Source organism: Herpailurus yagouaroundi, unplaced genomic scaffold, assembly GCF_014898765.1.
Source record: "Herpailurus yagouaroundi ecotype Mexico unplaced genomic scaffold, PumYag 163, whole genome shotgun sequence".
Lineage (NCBI taxonomy): Eukaryota > Metazoa > Chordata > Mammalia > Carnivora > Felidae > Herpailurus > Herpailurus yagouaroundi.
The window spans coordinates 26,416,147-26,435,103 of NW_024412404.1; the positions used below are offsets into that span (position 1 = coordinate 26,416,147).

The window sequence follows — 18,957 nt, forward strand, 5'->3', positions numbered from 1 at the left end:
TTTGTTATTTCTAGAAGCTATTGGGATTTTTTTATACTCTTTCTTCCATCTTCCCTGCTTAGCAGTCAGCAATTTTTTCAGCCTGAAGATTTTTTTCCTTTCCTTTCCTTTCCTTTCCTTTCCTTTCCTTTCCTTTTTTCTTTCTTTTTTATTTTCTTCTTTCTTTCTTTCTTTCTTTCTTTCTTTCTTTCTTTCTTGAGACAGAGAGTGCATGCACATAAGTGGGAGGGGCAAAGGAAGAGAAAGAATCGCAAGCAGGCTCCACACTCAGGGAAGAGCCCAACATGGGGCTCAATCTCACCACCGTGAGATCATAATCTGCCCCATAATCAAGAGTAGGATGCTTAACTGACTGAGCCCCAGGTGCCCCAAGATTTTCTTTGCTTTTGCCCAGAGAAACCTATTATTTCCTTACTTATTTCCTCCTCCCCATTTTCTCTGTTCTTACTTTCTGGAACTTCTCTTGGATACTGACTCTTGCCCCATTTCATTTTCCAGTCCATTTACCTTTTTCCTAATATTTTTTGCACCTTTTTATATGATTGTTTCAAGTCTTAGGAGATTTTCTTTACATTTTCTTTGAGGCCTTATGCTGAATTTTGAAGTTTGGGGATAATAATATTCTAACTTCTGTATATGCTTTCATGCCCTCTACTAAGACACAGAAGTTTTCCATATAAAGTGGGGATATTTTTTGTCATGGTTTGTGGATGCAATATCATAATATATTCTTTGAATAATTCTGAGAATAGTAATCAGGATTTTATAGGGCATTTCACTTAAAGTCAAACTACTGACATATATTAAAGATTTCATGAAAATAGATAAATGTTATTAGGAAGAAGATCACAGTTAAAGGCAATACAACCAGGAAAAAAATAATGTCTCAGAAATCACAAAATATGAACAAAAACATGTATTTGAAGATAAAAAAAATTTTGATTTCCTGAAATGAAAGAAAATCTTAATCTGCATATAAAAAACACATAACATGTAAGCAATAAAATAATTGCAAAGCTAGACAGAGCTTTCTTAAGAAATTGAATATAAGGGGTAAATATAGAAAACCTCAATCCAAGAAATGGAAAACACAAGTCATGAATACTGCGTGTCCCACAGCTACAATAACTGTTAGATGATAAGAGTATTTCTCCAATGTGCTGGAGAAAATAATTATACCTCCAACAGCTAAGTCTTATTAAATTATAAAAGCGGTAAAAAAGACATTCTTAAATAAAACAAAACAAAATAAATAAAAAACAAAAAACAAAAAACCTCAGGGCGCCTGGGTGGCTCAGTTAAGCTTTCAACTTAGGCTCAAGTCGCGATCTCACAGTTTGTGAGTCTGAGCCCTGCATTGGGCTCTCCGCTGTCAGCACGGAGTCTGCTTCAGATCCTCTGTCTCCCTCTCTCTCTGCCCCTCCCCTGTTTTCAATCTCTCTATCTCTCTTTCAAATAAATAAACAGTAAACAGTAGAAAAAAAAAAGCACATGGAATTTAGAATCCAAACCAGACATCATTGTCCATTCTTTTTTTAAATTTCTTTTTAGTATTTATTTATTTTTGAGACACAGAGAAGGAATGGGAGAGGGGCAGAGAGAGAGGGAGACAAAGAATCCGAAGCAGGCTCCAGACTCTGAGCTGTCAGCACAGAGCCTGACGTGGGACTTGAACCCACGACTGAGGGATCATAACCTGACCCGAAGTCAGACACTTAACTGACTGAGCCACTCAGGCACCCCTGTGTCTGTTCATTTAAAAAGTAAAATCACTAGGAAGGTATCAAAGTGAATACCAGTGCCTTTTACCTTTTGATGACACTTTTTCTCAAAGGGTGAGAACTATCTCCACTTTCTCTGAACAACCAGTAACAAGATGCAGAAGAGGATAAGGAGGTAGGGCTGTATCCAGGATGGGCACTGGCGCCATCAGCTGCTTTGTCCATCCCTGGCTCCTTCCCAGTGTGGCCAGTTGTACTGTAGTCAAACTGCAAAGGCTGCTGCTGGTGCCCTTAGTCCATTAGTCTCCTCCATTACTCTCATCGCTGACATTGAGGAAATCTGTCATGGTTGCCTTGTAACCTTTCTTCATTTTACTGATCATGACCCAAAGAGCCATGATTTGATGAGGGATCAGTATGTCTCATTTGCTCATTCCAATCTGGACTGTGGATGATCGCCCCGGTTGGCTCATCCACTTCCTGTCACGTCACAGGTACCTGAGTTTGCCTTTTCCATTCTGGCAATGCCATCCGATTGCCATTTCTTACGGCCACTTTCCCACTGCAGACATTGCTGAGAAGACAGAGCCAGCCCTCATCTGGAAAAAAGAAGAAAGAAGAAAACAAGACAACAAAAAAAATACACTGTCAAGGGGCTTGGAGTGGACACCACGTCCTTCTAAATACAAAATGAGGTCAAAAGAGGTGTGAGAAATTAAATTTTATGAACATTGACAATATAAAAATAACACTACAGTAAACATTGGGAGACAGAGAAGGACACATGAGAGTAAATCTCCTCCTCTTCCATAGTATGAAATTAAGACAATCGCAAGATACTGTCGGGGCCAGTGTCACCAGTGCAGGGAGAAGGCACGCATTTGGGAAATTTCCCAAATGTGTTTCCTCCTCCATGCACTCCGCTCTCCTAGGGGAGCATTTCCCCTCATCATTTTGGCCATGTCTGTCCTTCTTGCTGAGCCCTGGTGTCCACGCACCCCCTGGTCTCCATTCCTGCCTTCCTTCGAGCAAGAGGCCACCTCTTTTCCATCTCCAAGGTGAGGATGTAAGAAGCTGGGAGGTTCTGTATTTTTGTGCATGGTCCTGGGTTGCCTGGTGCAGATTCCTCACTGCCTTCCTGGGTCAGGACTGGCTCTCAAGCAGGCGGGAGCCTGCCCCGGGGGCTGAATGGCAGCACCTCTTTGGGACGGCATACTGGAGGCCACCAGGACCCCCTCAATTTTGGCCGGTCGGAACAGCCCTGATGGCATAAAAGGAGAGCGGATGATGGGGGTCAGAACCAGGGACACAAGGCGGCCATCCGCCCCACCCTCTTCTGGGCAAGCCTGCTCTGATGCCCATGCTCCCTGCCAAGCCTCCCCTCTGACCTGAGAAGACCCCTCCCACACCCATGCGTCTGGCATCACCTCTGGTCCCCTGACATGGACGCCTTTCCCCTGCCTGATGAAAGACAGGGACTGGAAAATCACTTTGGACTTGCTTCAAGCAGATTCTGTTTTGCATTAGAAACTCATCTCTGTTCTTCTGGGAGATTGGCTGCTGTTGTCAGAAAGGGAAATGGAAACTGAGAGCGAGGCCAAAGGCTGATTGAGGGCAGGCCACTCACTGCCTCCCAAGAGCAGGGTGGAGTACAAGGGAGAAGAGGAGCCAGGCCTGCCTCTTCCCTCATAAACTTCTTGGGTCCCAGCGTGGGCTGGCGGCCACCAGCACCCTCCCTCTCTCTGGGCAGGTGTGGCAAGGCAGACCCAATCAGGGGTGCAGCCCTTGCCTGAGCCCCGTGCCAACGAGCCAAAGGCCAGCTGGTTCCACCTGCTTTTGAGTATTCTTACGACAAACGAAGAGCGTCCAGTTAGCCCTCTTTCACGGGGACTCTCCGAGAAAGAGATTATATGAAAATAACATAATCACATCTTGAATAAACTTTGAAACTAAATTCTTCTGAGCAGTTAAGTCCACCAGAAACAGCTATTTAGGGGAAGAATTTCCCAACACGGGTTTGCTCTGATCACCTACCTCCGCGCGCCCACCCTATGTACGCCCACGACGCACCCCCACAGGCATCAGCTTTGGGGAGCAGGAACGTGGGGCCAGGGGGGCACAGTCTTGGGTCCCCAGTCTGCAGCGCTCACACTCTGGTTCCAAGTCCGTTGTCTTACTGCTCAGTTTCCCTGCCCTCAGTGCAAATCTTTTCGCGAATGTCCTGTCTCCTTGATCTAATTGCTCTCTCCTGGTCATAGCAGATGCCAGAACTATCACCCCAGAACCTTCCTCTCTCTTCTTCTGCTGGTATCTGCCCAAACGGGAAGGGGGCCACATTTATCAAGTGCCGTCCAAAGAAGCAAATATGAGGCCCACTTTCTAGATGAAGAAATAGAGGCTTAGAGATACACCTTGTACTTCCAGAACCATACAGATGTGCCTGGCCTGCGGGTGGGTGGACACTGACGCTCCCAGGTCTCCCCTGGGTCTCTGTCCCTGTTTGTGGCTGCAGCTGCTCTCTCACCAGGGTCCCTGCTTGCCCTGGACTGCTGCTGAGGATTTCTGCATGTGGCTTCTGAGTGGCTCATAGTGGCTCATGCCTCTTAGGGAAGCACCATATATAAGTTGCAAACGTGGACTTCCTCCCTGAGTGACGTCAAAGAGCACAGCACCTCAGGAACCAAAATAAGCCCTAGGAATCAGTCTGCAAAACTTTCTAGACCTTTAACCTGCCTCCCCATGACTTGTGAGAACCCAGGGGTTCTTGACCACTTTAGACCTAGACTACTCTAGAACCTCCCAAGGTGATATCTATGGCACACTTGTGGGAGTTCCTGAGTCTCAGCCATTCTCTGAACTTTGCCTCATACAGAAAAAAACAAGTCTGAGAATCTTAGAACAGTGACAAAGTAGAGAATCAGTGTGGCTCCCTCAGTAGACGCACCTGCCAGCACAGAGAACACTGAACGGTTGCCCCAGCGGGAGGCAGGAAGCTCGTATCAGCCTCTCTCAACCCTCCACCCAAGCAGAGGATTCCTCATAAAGATACTGGGTGCCATTAAGAAAGGAAGTAGAGGGGTGCCTGGGTGGCTCAGTCGGTTAAGGGTCCAACTTCGGCTCAGGTCATGATCTCCCAGTTCGTGAGTTCGAGCCCAGCGTCGGGCTTTGTGCTGACAGCTCGGAGCCTGGAGCCTGCTTCAGATTCTGTGTCTCCCTCTCTCCCTGTTCCTCCTCTGCTTGTGCTCTGTCTCTCTCTCTCTCTCAAAAATAAATAAAGTTTGGGGCGCCTGGGTGGCGCAGTCGGTTAAGCGTCCGACTTCAGCCAGGTCACGATCTCGCGGTCCGGGAGTTCAAGCCCCGCGTCAGGCTCTGGGCTGATGGCTCAGAGCCTGGAGCCTGTTTCCGATTCTGTGTCTCCCTCTCTCTCTGCCCCTCCCCCGTTCATGCTCTGTCTCTCTCTGTCCCAAAAATAAATAAACGTTGAAAAAAAAATTTTTTTTAAATAAATAAAGTTTAAAAATGTATTTTAAAAAAAAGGAAGTGAATACTGGACACAGGAAAACATTGAATATGTGCCACAGGACCAAACCAAGGTCCCAGCCAGGAGCTGTGGGTCACAGTGCATATGGAGCAAAGGGGCCCGTGGGTCATGTATGGGGAAGAAGATGGGGAGAAAAGCTGTTGGCACGTCCCGGACTCCTCGTGCGTGCACCAGCAGCTTTCATCTGCTCAATCCTTGTGAAATTGCTCTCATTATCGTACAGGAAAAGGAACTCAGGGCTCACCGAGTTGAACAGATTCACACAGCTACATGCTACAGTTTGCTAACCCAGGCACGTTAGAAAATTACTGTGCAAATGAAAAGAACACATCATGTGAACAACTTGGAAGTGTGTTTTATTAAAAACATCATATATGTGTCGAGAGCTGTGTGTGCCTAAGGAACATGGCAGTCCTGTATCAAAGAGGCCTGTCTCTTAAAAGTATCAAGAGTCTGTGGTGTCCTGAAAAGGACCGGTGTGTTATAGGAGCTTTGTCACGTGACAATGTTTGAGAATCACCAGGCAAAAGGATCCAGCCCAAACTCCATGGGATATCCAAACCTCCTCCCTGCCACCTCTGCCCTTGCCCAAGGCAGAAGGGAAGGGCATTCCAGAAAGAGGGCACAGCATGTGCCAAGGGAGAAGTTTGGGAAGGATATACTGCGTTCCCCGAATGCAGAGAAGGTTGGCGTGACAGGGCTTGGGCTGTAAGACCGGAGGGGAGGGAGAGAAATGTGCTTCCGGGCAGGACAGAGTATGGAGGGCCCTGGTTCACCCAGATAAGGACAGGGGTTTTTTCCCCCCAGGCAGGCAGAAGCCCATGGTGGACGGTGGGCAGGGAGATATGTGAGCAGATTTCCACCTCGAGAGATTTTCTGGCAGCCACGGGAAGGGTGCCTTTGTGGAGAAGGCAACAGACAGAGCTGTTACGAGAGACGAGAAGACGAGAGAAGGATGCGCAGTGGGCAGGGCGGGCGGAGGCCGGGGGAGAGAGGCAGCCCGAGGTATTTGGGAAGCTCTCACCAGAACGTGAGGTTGGCACCCGTGTGGACTGGCGTGCACCTAGGGAGACCTCAAGCTGTTGCTCTGGGATCAGGGTTCTTTCTTCTCCTTGCCTTCTTCCTGTACCGTGGAGGTAGCCTGGGGGCAGCACCAGCCTCCGTGCCCTCCTCTGCTGGGAGGTCAATGATTTGAAGCCCCCAGCAGGGGCAGTGGGTCCAGCCTGCCCGGGAGCATCACTCTACCCCTGGTTGCCACAGCCCCTCTCCCACCAATTCCTCTCCCTCCCTGCTGTCCTCCATGACTCAGCAACAGTTCTCTTCTTCCTTCTGCACAGCAGCCCCTGAAGTTCGGTAGGACTTCTACATTGGAACCATCCTGGATTGGAAACACATCCAGGTGAGCTTTTCAGGAGACAAGACTGTAGCATGGTGCCTGAAGAAAGGGCTGCAGTCAAGGGGGGGACCCTGAGCACGTCTGGGTCCAAGTATGGGTGTGGTTGGGGCCAGTGTGGGCGTGGCTGAAGGTCAGGTCAATAGGACACAGAAAGGATTCAGGATGGGGTGGAGGCTGTGCTTCACAATCACACAGGGGCAGAGGGTCCCAGTACAAGGGCACCAGGATGGGCCACCACGTGTGGCACAGGCCATTGAGGTGAGTCCTGAGTCACTCAGCCCACAAGGAAGGACACTCAGGGCGTCAGAGGGCCAGCGAAGGAGAATTGCCAGAGTCTGAGCAGGTGCGCGCACCCCCTCCAAAGGCTTTTCTCATAACGATCCCTGAGGCCAAGACCTGCCCACCTCCCTTCTCTCTGAGACCTTCCACAGAGATGTGAATATTCATCAGCCCCGGAGCAGAAATGGCAGAAACTCCCAGTCCCCTGGCACAGCCCTCGAGGGACAATCCCAGTCAGTTACCTCCATCACTTACCCTAATCAATCCATCACCGCACCAGTGTGCCTGCCCAGGCTTAGGTTTCCTCCCTCTCCCCGACCCCTCGTCCTGTGCCACCTTCACCCCCCACCTCAGAGACAACAAGCTTTCTGAAAAGCCCCCACACAAACCCTTATCAGTCATTTACATCTTTGTGTAACTCAGTAGTCCGTGTATTTGATGAACACCCTCTGACCCACCGTCTGCACCAGAAACAGCACAGGGCCAGCAGAGGGGAGTAGAATAAAGACGAGCAAGCCACATCCTGTTCCCTTGGAGTCGCTAGGAAGGGAGAAGGTGCGTGTAGCTGCAGTTAGGCAGACCCCGTGGTGGGGCTCCCAAAGACCAGACCGATTGTCACGGGGGAGGTGACGTGGAATCAGGTGTGGGGCTGCTTATGCTCCCATAGGCAGAAGCAGGAGACGCCAGGGAATTGGGGAGGACATAAACCAAAGCAGGGAATAGGTCAGTGCCAGAATCTTTGAGAAACAGCTGGACGTCCAACTGGTAAAACACAGTGTAGGTTTATGTAGGAGAGAAAGGGCAAGTGAACTTGGACACAGACTGTAAATGACCCGGAATGCTAAGCTAAGCTTGAACTTTACTACTCAACCGGAGGCACATGGGATCACCTGGGGTGAGGCAGGGCGGAGCACAGAGGACTGCACGGAGGGGCCCAGAACCCCAGCACCTGAGCAGGCAGCCCAGGGTGTGAATGGCAGCAGGTCACGTGAGTGTGCCAGGGAAGCTAAGGAAGGCGGGCCAGCAGACAGACAGCAGGACATCTGGGCACACCTGCATCTCCTGCCACACAGCCAAGCAGAGAAGGGTAGAGTTGGGGAGCTCCTTCCAGGAAGACTGGGCCAGGGGCGCTGGAGACCACCCTCCCCCACATAACCCCCCCCCCCACCACCATCAGTCCCTCACCTCTTTGTTTCTGCTATATCCCGGAGCATCTCTGCTGGGGAGAAGGTGGGCAGAGTCTCACTTTGTTTTTCTTTTGCCTGTCCTTTCTGTCTTAGTCACCTAAAGTCATTTGAAAACAGCCAAGCCCATAGCAAAGATTGAGGAAGAAATACTTGGTCTTCTGAGCTGGTCTCCGAGCAGAGGTTCGGGTCGGAGGCCCGTGCAGCCTCCAGCACGCCTACTGTGCTGTCTGTGCGGTCTCTCTCCAGCCGGGAAGGGCACGTCCAGCCTGGGCGAGCTCAGCTACGGCCCACCGCGGGGACTCCTCTGCCCTTCACGCTCCACTGAGAGTTTTCAATTGACTGTAGCTTCCTTTTCAGAAATCCCATTTGGCTTCAAAGTTACAGAAGATTGTTCTCCTTGGGGACTGCCGAGATGTTCAAAGTTTGCCTCCCAGAGATGACCGGAATTTGCTTGAAGTGTTTTTTAAAAAGCCATAATAATACCACTATTGTCCTTGACCCTCAAATGCAAAAATTCAAATCCTCAGCCATAAAGCGATCTTGAAAATCTCATGGAAGTATATTCTCTTTGGAGCTGAGGCCAAAAATTGAAAATTTCCTCCCCAGGAGGGCTCTCGTCAGCTTAAAAAAGAGGGACACAGAAGGCACAGGCGAAGAGAAGATTGTCTCAACGTCCCGAGACCACTCCAGGTCTCTCAATACAAAACTTCCAAGACCTCACAGACCTTAATAAGGGGCAAGACTGGAAACACGGAAATAAATAGCATCTGTGCTATCATTTCGGTTGGAGACGAATGAGGGGAGAAGGGGTTAAAGAGCTTGCCTGGTTGCTATTGAAAGGGGTCAGGCGGGACTCCCTGAGCCGGTGCTATCAGAGAAGAAGCCAGAAGGACAGGGAGGAGTGGGCTGTGTTAAAAGTGAGGGAGGAGGATGGTGGGAGGACGGAGTGTGCAATGGTCCTAGGTGGGAGTGAGCTGGGTACTTGCAGGAATCACAGGCTGTGCAGTGTGGCTGGAGGGAGTGTACAAGGGGGAACGAGGAGAAATAAAGTCTGGGGGGAGGCAGTGTCCGGGTCCTTTGAGATAGGAGTCAGCAAACTGACTTTGTTCCACCAAAACTTTATTGATAAAGACAGGCGGTGGGCTGGATGTGGCCAGAGGGCGACAGCTTGCTGACCCTTGCTCTGGAGCCTCGTAGGCCAGGATGAGAACCTTTACCTTTCTTGTTAATGTGATAGAAGCCATTTGAGGACTTTGAGCCGAAGAGTAAAGTCATCTGATGTATGTTTTAGATCATTCTGGCTGTTGCATGGATAAGGGATTATAGAGCAAGAGCGGGAGGGGAAGTGAGGAGACCAGTTTGAAGCTGTTCAAGGTCTTTGTGCAAGAGAGAATGGAGACTGGCTCGCCAGTGACTGGGCACATATGTGGCCCACCTGTGTCGCTAGGTCTCCTCCCGGGTCTGAGGTAGAATTGCCCTTCCCCCCTGGTAAAATTAGGTGTGGACATGTGGTTTGCTTCAATCAATAAAAAGTGAGAAGTAGAAACCTCTAAGAGCTAGTGCACGATTCTCCCTTTCTTGGCCATGTCATGGTGACATTAGAATTCTAGAAACCCCGTCTGCCTGGGCCCATAAGTGAGAATGACATGGAGCAGAGGCCCCCACGTATCTGTAGTTCATGTGTAGCAAGAGCAAGAGATAAACTTTCGTTAAATTAAACTGCTGAGAGATGGGGGCTGTTTGTCACTGAGGCATAACCTAGCACCTCTGACTGATACACTTGTGGTTGGGAGATAATGCTAAGGGGCCACGTTGAGGAGAAAGGTTCAAGGCAATGCTTGTGGGGCTTTGCTGATACGTTAGTTATAGTTAGTTTGAGAATAAGAGCTGGAGGAGGAATCTTAGGGAATGAGGCCTGAACGGCAGGGGGGAATGAAGGCCCCATGTAATGAGAAGCAGAAGGGTTGGGAAGGGCTAGTGTAGGACTGTCTGGGTTTAAATAACTGTTCATCACTTACCCGCTAAGTAACTCGAGCCCCTCGACTAGCCTTCTCACGGTAAGTTCCCTCATCTGTACAGCGCGAATAAAAATAGTATCTACTTGATAGGTCTGTCAAGAGGATTAATGGAGCTAATTCAAGCAAACTATGTGGCCTGGCCGGTGGCACAAAGGAGCTCCAAAATAAATGTTAGCTATTGTTATTGTCGTCATTGTCATCACCGTTACTATTTTTATCAGTATCTTAAGAGCCTTGTTTGTTTTGAGTCAATGCCTTGTGCTGGGTCTGTTCCAGGCACCCCGAGAAGTCCACGTTCTGTACCTGCGTCGCTGCCCAAAAGAGCCCAGCCTGGCCTGGCCTTCCCCAAGCCCCTCCTCCAGACAGACTGAGCCCAGATGCTAGCCAGCACCCCCCCCACCCCAGTCTGGCTCCCACTCCCTGGCTCAGCTTCAAATGTCCATTGCTTACTGACCGTCGACAGGGGGCCTGGCCTTGCTTCCGTCTGCTTTTCCCAACTCCAGATGGCCTGAGAGGACCAGCATGGGGGACTCTTAGTTCTGTAGTGAATCCGGGGCGAGAGAACAATCCCGGCTGGCATGACTCTGGCACCGTCTTCTCTTTATCCTGGATTGCCCCTGTCTGGGGGGTAGGTGGAATCACAACAGAGGTTCTAGTAAGTTCTAGAACAGCATCACTCAATAGTTGCAGCTACCTGGTCATAAAGAGGAGGGAAACAGGAGCACAGCTTTTGCAATTGGTCTTCCCAGGATGAATCAAATGATTATTTTTCCAGGTCAGAAAGAGACTGTGGTGTACCCAGAGTCCCCCCCTCCCCCACTTTAGGACCAAGTCCTTATTCCCCCAGCTGCCTGTAGTGTTGGCCATTGGCAGCCTGAAGCGGAGGTGATGGCTGCCTCAGCTCCCAGATTCAATGACTGATCAGTGCAGGGGTACAAAGGCCCAGCCCCTCACCTACCTTGGGACCGTCCCACAGGGCCATGCTGGCACCTGCCCTCCCTGCATGAGTGGCTGAGGCGCCTGTGGGAACTGTCTCCCGGCTCGTCTTCTCTCTGTGTCCAAGCCTGCTTCCCTAACCCCTCACATGTGTTGTCCTGTACACTATCCCCAACAAACGTCCTGCGTAAAAATCTCAGACCCAGAGCCTCTTTCCAGGAAACTTCATCCGTGATGAAAACACACGAGAAGGACCCAGATCAAAGTGGCACGCCCTGTTTTGTCACACAGGGAGGGAAGTCGGGGCTCTTATCACTTAAAAGCAAACATATTTAGGGGCGCCTGGGTGGCTCAGTCGGTTGAGTGTCCGACTTCAGCTCAGGTCACGATCTCACGGACCGTGAGTTCGAGCCCCGCGTCGGGCTCTGGGCTGATGGCTCAGAGCCTGGAGCCTGTTTCCGACTCTGTGTCTCCCTCTCTCTCTGCCCCTCCCCTGTTCATGCTCTGTCTCTCTCTCTCTCAAAAATAAATAAATGTTAAAAAAAAAATTAAAAAAAAAAAAAGCAAACATATTTAGAAGAGAAGAGAAAAATCCTTCGTGTTACCCTGGCCACTACATGCAATTCTTCCCCTGAAGGTGCTGATGTGTTGAGAAAATTTGACATCTGGGGCCACAGGGGAGACCCTGCCTGGTACTGTAGGGAAGTCCTAAGCCCTGGGTCCCCATATAGGCTCTTGGCCCTGCAGGGTCCCCTTACCATGTTCCCCCCTACCTCTCTGTCACCGCAGCAAGAAATACATTTCTCAAATGGCTGCTGTCCCAGACAAAGGCCGATCTCCCTGCTCTCACATTAGTGGGTACAGATGCACTTTTGCTTCGCCATTCCTCTGGACGTGCAGGGAAATCTGAGATTGATTTAGGATTGGGTGTATGTAGACCCTTTGAAACTATGTGCAAAATTACTTTTTTAAGTTTATTTATTTATTTTTGACAAAGAGAGAGTGAGCAGGGGAGGGGCCGAGAGAGAAGGAAAGAGAGGATCCTAAGCAGGCTCCGTGCTGCCAGCACAGAGCCCGATGCGGGGCTCAAACTCACGAACTGTGAGATCATGACCTGAGCCAAAACAGAGTCGGACGCTTAACCAACTGAGCCATGCAGGTGCCCCATTAGGGGGAGAGAGAGAGAGAGAGAGAGAGAATCCTAAGCAGGCTCCGCACTGTCAGCATGTGCAAAATTATAATAATATTTTTTTAGACAGAGAAAGTGTTAGTTGCCTTTATTAGATTTTCAAAGGCCTATGACCCAAAAAAGATGACGACCCATGGCTGCTTAGAGAAAAGCATCTGCTGGCTACTGACTGAACGTTCACGCCCAGCTCTTGACAAATCCTTGGACACAGGTCCCCAGCTTCTTCACGACTCACTTCTGAGGCCAGAGACGCATAAGTTCTTTCTTGGACATCGCAGCCTTCCTTATCTCCGTCCTTCCATCGGCCTGGCCAGAATTCAGGGCCACCTTCATCGGGTCCCTCTTCCCCACCACACATCTGCCTCTCACCTGAACTTTCTCTGAACTTCTCTGAACTTTCACCGGACGACTCCCTCTTCTTTTGGTGCCCTCTCAAAATGTCTACCTCAAGAAAGAGAGGCAACACACAAAACAATGTTAGGACTAAAAAGAGGTTTAGGATCCAAGGTGGGGGTAAGTATGGCACTGGGGTCAGAGGGACCACGGTTTGATTCTAGCTCCACCACATTTTTTTTAATGTTTATTTATTTTTGAGAGAGAGAGAGAGAGAGAGAGAGACAGAGCACGAGCAAGGGAGGGGCAGAGAGAGGGAGACAAAGAATCTGAAGCAGGCTCCAGGCTCTGAGCACAGAGCCTGACGCGGGGCTCGAACTCACAAACCGTGAGATCATGACCTAAACCGAAGTGGGATGCTTAACCGACTGAGCCACCCCAGGTGCCCCTAACTCCGTCACATTTGAATTGCACCTCTCATGGCCTCAGCCAAGGCATTCCATCTTCCCGAGTCTTAGTTTCCTTTTCCAAAAAGTGGCAATGCCATTCATTGTTTGACAATTCAACATGACCGTGTACGAAGCTCAGCACCTTGCCTGGCCTGGAGTAAGCCCTGGTGAGTGTCAGTGTCCGAGGTACAGCACTGCAGGGCAACGGTGCACCCATCTTGGTTATAAAAATAAATGGGGTCATTTCCATCTCTACAGTGAACCGTATTTAAGGCAAAGCTCTTCAAGTGCACTTGGGATGGATAAATGTAACAATATCGAGTCACAGAAACCCAGTCACTTCCAGGGTGAAATTCTGCTCTTCCTTGTTGAAAGCTGGAGGTTTCTTTCGTTCTCTTTAACCCTGCCCCCTCCCCTTCTTCTCTGACCCCCCAGGGGGGCTACTGAGGGGTCCCTTTCCTGTCTCACTCCCCATGTCTAGCGAGGTGAGTCCCTCCAGATTCTACCGCCTTCTGGGTCCTGGGATGCTTCCCGGACACAATGGTCTGTGGGATTGGCTGTTGTCCCTGCAGCTCCCTGAAATGTGCAACCCCAGGAGCATCCAGGAGTGACTTTCCTCACTATTATCAGGACTGCAGGGGTCCCCACACCTCCCCCTGGAAACCTCTGCGCTGGCCCTTCAGTTCTGTCTCTCATCTACTCTCAGGGACACCAGAACTGGTTTTATGGGTAGGTGGCCAATGCAGTCCCACAGGACCCCGGACTCAGAAGGGCCCCATACTGGGGGGTTAATGTTCTTCCATTGCTGTTCACCCTCTGGATATTCTTCATAATCTTATCTTTGAATCTGTGTTTTATAAGAGAAGTCTCATGGCACAGTGGACCGTGCCCGGGGCCTGGGGACTCAGCTCACAGTGCTCCTACCTCCCACTGTCTGCCCAGCCCCAGGGTCCCCAGCATCTTGAACCTGCCCGGCCTCTGCCTTTCAACCTCTCTCCCAGTGACAGCTGCCACGCTTTGCCCCTAGAGGAGACCTGAGCACCAGCACGGGCATGGGGAGGGTCAAGGTCAGGTTCATGCCCCACACATCTTGGGGTGGGCCATGGCAATGGCTGTCCACTCCCCAGGTGGGCTGCACCACGGCATGTGCAGTGGGTGATTGGATAGGGCAAGACTCTCTTACTTGGATCCAGGTGATAGTTGTGTCCCAACACCCCATGGTTTCCTGTGCACTGCGGGCTGAGGCGGCAGGCCCGTGGGGACAGAAAACGCCTGGCTCTACACCCCTGCTCCTGGACGGCACGCAGAGTGGAAGTCCAGTGGCTGGCAGGAGGGAGAACCTGGCCTGTGAGGTCTACACTCAGGCCTTGAGTATCCCTGCACCTGAAGGAGCAGGACAGTAAATACAAATGGAAAACTTCTGATGGGTCAAGAGAGCGAGACTGCAAAAACAAAGACAAAAAAATCTTTGTGTGTGTGTGTGTGTGTGTGTGTGTGTGTGTGTCTTTAATGCCTTTCTGCTTTTTTTTTTTTCAAAAAAATTTTTTTTCAACGTTTATTTATTTTTGGGACAGAGAGAGACAGAGCATGAACGGGGGAGGGGCAGAGAGAGAGGGAGACACAGAATCGGAAACAGGCTCCAGGCTCCGAGCCATCAGCCCAGAGCCTGACGCGGGGCTCGAACTCACGGACCGCGAGATCGTGACCTGGCTGAAGTCGGACGCTTAACCGACTGCGCCACCCAGGCGCCCCCCTTTCTGCTTTTTGAATGAGAGGTTTCTTATGAATTTTCATTTTGCCCTGGGCCCCTAAGTAATGGAGCTGGCCCCGCAGTCCTGGGAATCCCCTCCTCTTCTCTCAAGTGCCATGAAAACATGTGGGTGGGCGGAGGTGGGGTTGACAAGGCCCTGTATTTCCTGTCTGCCAGGCACGGGTGTCTCAACCAGCCCTCACAAGATGGAAGTGTTAGATGCTTCTGCAAGAGGGTCCTTCTCAGGGCCGCCTGGGTGGCTCAGTCGGTTGAGCATCTGACTTTAGCTCAGGTCATGATCTCATAGATTGTGAGTTTGAGGCCTACTGTCAGCACAGAGCCCACTTCAGATCCTCTGTCCCCCTCTTTTTCTGCTCCTTCCCTCCCACTCTCTCTCTCAAAAATAAGTAAACATTTTAAAAAAAAAAAACGCGGGGAAAAAGAGGGTCCTTCTCAGAACTCCGCCCAAGGAAGCTGGTCTAGGCCCTCTTCGTTCTGGGTTTGTCTAAATTCGAGAGAATATGTGTCTCTTGATTTGTGTTCTCCATCATATTTTTTTGATGCTGTCAGTCCAAAATCCGGCCGCTCTCTTGGATCTTTAAGGGCAGGGGTGGGTTGGGCTCAAAAAGTGCAGAATCCGTTGTCAAGTGCCCTTGATGTTTCCAGTTACTGCTCTGCCCACATTTGTACACCACTTCACATGCGGCCACCGTAGCTGTTATTGTTGTACTGCTACACATATTATATACGTGTGTACAGAAAGGAGCACACAGAAATGAAATTTTGAGGTGGATAAATCTGGTAAAAATAAAAAACGAGGCATTGGGTAAGTTGCCCTACATATACACTCCTTCCAAATCTCTCGCTGCCGTAAAGCATACGTGTGGTTTTTAAAGCGAACTGCATCAGGGAGTTCCTTTCCACCGGCTAGAATTGTCCATGAATTGTTTCATGAATTGTTGAACAAAGCCAATCAGATCTTGAAATAAAATGCATCAAATAAATCAACTAAACAGCAAATAAAGAACTAAAAAAATTGCCCAAGTTAAAAAATGCATCAAAGACTACAATGTAAGAAGAAAACACGGGCGTAAGTCCTCATGACTTTGGATTTGGCAGAGGATTCTCAGCTATGACACCAAAAGCATGAGCAACCAAAGACGAAAATAGATAAATTGGGATGCATCACTCTTAAAAACTTTGGGGTTTCAAAGTAAAAAAATCAACACACACAGTGGGAGAAAATTTTTGAAAATCCTATCTTTTATAAGGCACTTACGTCTAGAATATATAAAGAACTGTTGTAACTGAATAATATAGAGACAAATAACCCAATTAAAAAATAGGCAAAGCATCTGAACAGGTGTTTCTCCAGAGAAGACACACAAGTGGTCGGTGAGCACATGAATAATCTCCAACACCATGAGCCATCAGGGAAATGCAAACCGAAAGCATGACGAGAATACACTTCATGCCCACTGGCATTGCCATCATAAAAAAAAAGTCAGATAACAACAAGTGTTGGCAACATCAGAACCTTCATACATTGCTGATAAGGATGTAAAATGTGCAGCTGCTGTGGAAAACAGTCTAGAGGCTCCTTAAAAGGTAAAGCAGAGTCACCAAACGATCTGGCAATTCCACTCCTAGCTATGAACTCAAGAGAAATGAAAATCCATGTCCACATGAAAACTGGTATGAATTAACAACAGCATTGTCCGTGATCGCCAAAAGGCGTAACTGACCCAAATGTCCGTCTACACATAAATGGATCAGCGAACTTTGGTATATCTGTATCACGGAATGTTACTCAACCATCAAAAGGAATGAGGTACCGACATGCTACAATGTGGGTGAATCTAACACACGTGGTGCCAAGGGACAGAAACTAGTCACAGAAGACCACGGACTATATGGTTTCATTTATATGAAATGTGCACACGAGGCCAACTGATCGAGATAGATTATAGCTTGGTAGTTTTCTACTCCTGGGGGAATGGGGCATTACAGCTAAAGGGTGCAGGTTCCTGTCTGGGGTGATGAAAATGTTCTAAATTTGACTTGAGGCTGCACGGGTCTGTGAATATATCAAAACCATCAGGCTACGTACTTTCTGCCTTTTGGGTGAATTGTATGATGTGTGACGTATACCTCAATAACATTGCTTTTTTTAAAAAGATACTGTGGTTTTACTTAACAAGCAAGGTTGGCTTTTGTCCCTCCAGCAGCCCCACTACAGATTTTATGTGACTGAGAACGAACTGGACAAAACACTCTGACCCCCTCACCCTGCCGTGCCTCGCCACTCCACCCCTGCAGTACACCTGCTTTTGTATTTATTCCCCTTGTTTCCTGAAGCCAAGCCAATCCCACCCCCGTTGGCAATGGCAGAGTGTGATGGAGCGTGAGTCCATTTAGAAGCTGGGCCTTGCCAGCTGCCCCAGGACATGACTGACCCCAAGGTGTGAGAGGAGCCTGTCCCGGACACCCTTCCCACTGCACTCTGGACTCCAAATATGTCCATGCCCAACATCGCATACCCGGGCCATTTCTTCTGGTAAAGCAGGGATGGATGTACATCCTACTCCATAGACAGGTTGCAATTCAAACTGCACCATTCAGGAAGGGCCCAGGGGAACAGTGCCACAAAAACAGTGTTCCCTCATTCCCAGGGAAGACCTCAGGGTCAGTCCCAACACTCAGGAGCCAGGCCCTCCCATCCTGCAGATGCCACCATGGCTTGTAGTGTGTGCAGAAGAAGCAAGTGTTTGCTGACTTCCAGGGACCCTGGATTTGAACCATTCCCTCTGGACTATCAAGGCAAGACTGGGTCTCCTCTCTCTGGAGTCCTCAGTCTTCTCTTGCTCCCCCACAACTTTCTGAGATAGATCAAAAGGCACTAATTAGGGAACACCGGCTCTTCTAAGGGAGCCAACGGGGCAGCAGTAATGGAGGCCATGCAAGGGCATCATCTCAGTTGAAGGCAAAAGGGGAGACCTATCAGTTGTGCCGGGTTGGAGAGTGTGCCCCAAAATTCATGTCCTTCCTGGAGTTCCAGAAATTATTTGGAAATATGACTGTCACAGGAATGATTAGTTAAGTTAGGATGAGCTCATACTGGTGTAGAGTCGGTCCTCAATCTGATATGACTGGTGCCCTTATAAGAAGAGGAAGGGACACAGACACACAGGAAGAATGTTGGGTGACCACGGAGACAGGGATCAGAACAATGAATCTACAAGCCAAGGAAACCAAGGATTGCCAGCAGCACTGGAAGTGAAGAGAAGCGCAAGTAAGGCTCCTCCCTTCAGAGGGAACACAGCCCTGTCAATACTTTGATTTCAGACTCCCGGTCTCCAGAGAGAAAGTTTCTGTTGTTTGAAGCCACCCAGTTTGTGGTGTTTCATTACAGCAGCTGTGGGAAACAAATCCATCTTTATTCCTGAAGCAGCGCATGGCTAGCTGTTTTCCTGATGTCCACAGATCTGAGGGGAAGACAGACACCGAACAAATAGCCACAAATAAACAGGTATGTAAGCATTGTCCTAAGAACTGTGATTAATCTCGCCAGAGAGTGTAGTTGCATTGTGGGAAACAGGTGAGCGTTCTGAGAAAGGGCCATTCTGCTGAGACTGTTTCCAGACTTTGGACAGAGGCACAAGAGCTACATGAAAAAACAAAACAATAAAAATTTCAGAGGAAGAAAAGAGATCATTTTTACAACTTTTGGGTGGGGGTTCCCTTCCACAGGAAGGATGATTCAATACCCAGAAGCCATAAAGGAAAGAACTGACTGATTAATCTCATAAAAAAAAAAAAATTCTGGAGATCAAAACACATATAAAGTTAAAAAAAAAAAAACATGGGGAGTTTTCTGACAAATAAAGAATTAGTAGCCAAAATAGATCTCCCAAAACACAAAAAAAGAGAAAACAATCCAATAGAAGAATGGGTAAGAGATTTTGAAGGACCATTAGCCTACATAAGTGATGAATCACAGGAATCTACCCCCAAAACCAAGAGCACGCTGTATATACTGTATGTTGGCCAACTTGACGATAAATTATATTAAAACAAAAAAAAAAGATGTGGGAAATGAATGTTGGATGCACAAGTGGGGCTCCCTCAGTCTTGGTTTGGGGAGAAAAGGTCAAGGAC

The 18,957-nt window shown here is 49.0% G+C and overlaps 1 long non-coding RNA gene across 1 annotated transcript; it reads right to left on the minus strand.

Moving 5' to 3' along the window:
• Nucleotides 1-5,597: 5,597 nt before the first annotated feature.
• On the minus strand, nt 5,598-10,769 carry LOC121036916 (uncharacterized). The gene is made up of 3 exons (XR_005793530.1): nt 10,597-10,769; nt 7,979-7,980; nt 5,598-6,160 (listed from the first exon to the last, which is right to left on the minus strand). It is a non-coding gene; the product is annotated as an uncharacterized LOC121036916 (long non-coding RNA).
• Between the last annotated feature and the right edge of the window lie 8,188 nt (nt 10,770-18,957).